Consider the following 3,771-nt stretch of genomic DNA (forward strand, 5'->3'; position numbering starts at 1 on the left):
CAGGGATCGACCTGGGGTCTCCTGCATGCCAAGTGGATTCTTTACCAGCTGAACTACCAGGGAAGCCCTCTTGGCTTCCTTAATCAATAGAAATTGGTAAGAGGCCCAGCAAGCAATTCAGGCAAGGCTCTATTGGGGCCCTTGCTATAGCAAGGGGGGGTGGTCAAGAATAAGTAATAAGTTTCCTTTCTTGTTCACACCCCAAGTTAGGGTTAAGGGGTGAAGGGTGGGGTGGGGGGGGCAAGCTTGTTCCTTATATAGGGTGAGAGTAGGTCCAGGTCCAGGGGTCTGGCCTGAAAGGTGGCTTAGGTGATTTACCCCCACTTAGGTGGTATTGAGTGCAGGGGGCACAGGCAGTGCTTTCAGTCCCAACACCCTGTTTTTGTTCCTGGCTCTTCAGAAGTGGCAGTTGGGCTTTTTGGTCCGTTTGTATCTTGTTGTCTGTTATTTGCTCCAATTGTGCAAGCACTCAGTTACTTTTAGTCCCTTATAGTTTCAGCGTATTTTGTTGCTCAAGAATACGTGTGTTCAGGTGCAAGCACTGCAGCAAAGGATCCCAGGTCCCAACCTGTCTCATGGGCAACTTGCCCCTCTTTGCAGTCCACCTGTCCCCTTCTCCCACCACACACGTGCCACCGTATAACCGGGAAGGACAGAAGGACGATGCAGTAGCTGTGTGGAGGATCGTCCAGCAGGCTGTGAGGATTCAGGAGCTATGAGCTTAGGGAAGACCCTCCTCCTTGAGTGTCTAGGAATCTGTCTATAAGGGGAGACTCCCAGATACCTCAGAATTCAGCCAGTTATGTTACTGTCACGAGTTTGCTGTCTCTGAGCCACGTGTCTAATCAATTACACATTTTTTCCCCCTTTCTTTCACTTCTCTGGATCTGAAATAAAACCTAAACTCATCCCACACTTACTTTTTTCCTTCAGAGCACTTACCATGGTTTTTACTTATGTTTATTTGTGTACCTGGTCTCCTGGACATGATCAAGGAATAATTGCTGAATTTTACTTGTTCAGTGCTGTCAAAGACTAATTATTTTGTTTTGTTTTTCAAAAATGTAAATCATGGCTCAACTGCAGCAATAGAATGAACATACATTAAAGATTTCAACTCCATTATAAAGGGAATAGGATCACGGAAAACCGGTTCCAATGAAATATCAGAGGTTATTATAGGCATTTTACAAAAATGCACTAAAATATCCAAGATAGATATAAAACTGATCAACATCTCACAGAAGAGCCAGACAGACACTGTAAGGCTCCATGGTGTAGTGATTATCACATCTGCTCTACATGTAGAAGGTCCTGGGTTCAATTCCCAGTGGAACCACAAGTTTGCATGTATTTCCATTCAGTTACTTTTTAGAAATGACTTTTTTCTACAAATGGAAGACTAAATCTTCTCCTGGATGAAAATTAACATCTCCACTATACTGTGACTCAAATAAAAGTAAGATCATGTCTTTCATTTTACTCAAATTAATTAATTTTAGAAAAAAAAAAACACTTTATGCCTTATTTAAAAATGAAACTTCCCAGGAGGCTCAGTAGTAAAGAATCCACCTGCCAGTACAGGAGACACAAGAGACTCGTGTTCAATCCCTGGGTCAGGAAGATCTCCTGGAGTAGGAGATGGCAACTCGCTCCAGTACTCTTGCCTGGAAATTCCCATGGACAGAGGAGCCTGGTGGGCTACAGTCCACGGGGTCACAAAGAGTGGGACATGACTGAGCACACATACATGTTTTAAATGGGAACCAGGATTACCCTCCATAAAACCAAGATAACACCCCAAAGTTACCACAATGAAAAGTGAACGTGAAGTCATTCAGTCGTGTCTGACTCTTTGCGACCCCATGGACTGTAGCCCACCAGGCTCCTCTGTCCATCGGATTTTCCAGGTAATAGTACTGGAGTGGATTGCCATTTCCTTCTCCAGGGAATCTTCCCAACCCACGGATCGAACCAGGGTCTCCCACATTGTAGACAGATGCTTAACCATCTGAGCCACCAGGGAAGTCCCTTAAAAACTGAGAAAACACCCCAAAGTTGGCACAATAAGACAGTGTTTTCTTCAGTGCTGGTGAAGCCTTCAGTTCAGTAGGCCAAGCTTTTCAGAGAAGGCACACTTTCTAGCTTTCAGATTCATGACATTGAAGATGTTTGCTTTCTGGAACACTGGCTAAAGCCAAGGTGCTTTTCCCTGTTGGACCACCACGCTCTTATTAAGCCTAGGTTTTAGTTTTCTTTTTTCCAGTAGTCATGTATGGATGTGAGAGTTGAACTATAAAGAAAGCTGAGGACCAAAGAATTGATGCTTTTGAACTGTGGTGTTGGAGAAGACTCTTGAGAGTTTCTTGGACTGCAAGGAGATCCAACCAGTCCATCCTAAAGGAAATCAGTCCTGAATATTCATTGGAAAGACTGATGCTGAACCTGAAACTCCAATACTTTGGCCACCTGATGTGAAGAACTGACTCATTGGAAAAGACCCTGATGCTGGGAAAGATTGAAGGGGGAAGGAGAAGGAGAGACAGAGGATGAGATGGTTGGATGGCATCACCGACTCAATGGACATGAGTCTGAGAAAGCTCCAGGAGTTTGTAATGGACAGGGAGGCCTGGCGTGCTGCAGTCCATGGGGTCACAAAGAGTTGGACACGACTGAGAGAGAGAACTGGAACTGGAAGAGGGTTCTTCTGGCATATCATGTAAACCCATTATATTGAATACTGTTGTCTGCCAAAGGTTCTCAATCTGAAACCTTCTCTCTCAGTTAAAAAGGGAGGTTAGCAAGCATTAGAGAAGTACTGAAGACATTCTAGGCCCACACTTAGACTCTCTTCATGACATTAACAGTGTGACCTACCAAGAAATGTGAGGAACCATCCTGGTAGGGACTGTAATGTTTTTAACAGCACATCTCTTCCACGATGTCTCTGAAACACAGGTCTAATCAGTCATTGGAAAGCACATGGTGGAAGGCAGAGACGACGGCCAACATACTCTAACATTCTTGCTTTTTTTATTTACGAATAGCATTGAGAGATAAAAACCCTTAGTCAGCTTCTAATCCAAGACTTCAGAGAAAAGGTTCAGATACCTGACCCAGGACTCACAACCCCTAACAGTAGTCTCTCTGGTGCCCCTGCCAATCTAACTATGGCACACGTTGAATTCTCTTTCTGGGTCTAGTCAGGGCAAGATTGTAAATGGTAATAGGACTGGATGATTTCTGAAAATCTGGGGAGGAATCCCAGCAGCATCAAAACAGCTATGACAAGAGGAAGTGTGGGCTCTGGTGCCAGAGCTGCTGGATTCTGCTCTCCACCTCTGCCCCTCTCTGTCTGTGTGATCTGAGGCACATTATTTAACCTCAGTGAACTTCAGTCTCCTCATCTATAAAGTGGGGATATAATTTAAGTTTCTCTCACTGAGTATATGAGTAAACGAAATGCAATCAGCAGGATGCCTGGCACATGGTCAGCACTGCATAAATGCAGGATGCTGCTGACACTAGCCTGCCCACCTGTCATACAGTTCCACTTCTCTTTCCATCCTCAGCCCATAGCTATTCCTCCTGGTTTTAGAAAATAGCATTTCTGCAGTGCACAGGATCATATTCTTCTCCACATATTGGCAGAGGAGCCTGCTGCTGCTGCTGCTGCTGCTGCTAAGTCGCTTCAGTCATGTCTGACTCTGTGCGACCCCATAGATGGCAGCCCTCCAGGCTCCGCCATCCCAGGGATTCTCCAGGCAAGAA

The 3,771-nt window shown here is 45.0% G+C and overlaps 1 non-coding gene across 1 annotated transcript; it reads left to right on the plus strand.

Moving 5' to 3' along the window:
• Positions 1,267 to 1,339, plus strand: TRNAV-UAC. Its single transcript has one exon. It is a non-coding gene; the product is annotated as a tRNA-Val (tRNA).

This window comes from Capra hircus, chromosome 13 (genome assembly GCF_001704415.2).
Source record: "Capra hircus breed San Clemente chromosome 13, ASM170441v1, whole genome shotgun sequence".
NCBI lineage: Eukaryota > Metazoa > Chordata > Mammalia > Artiodactyla > Bovidae > Capra > Capra hircus.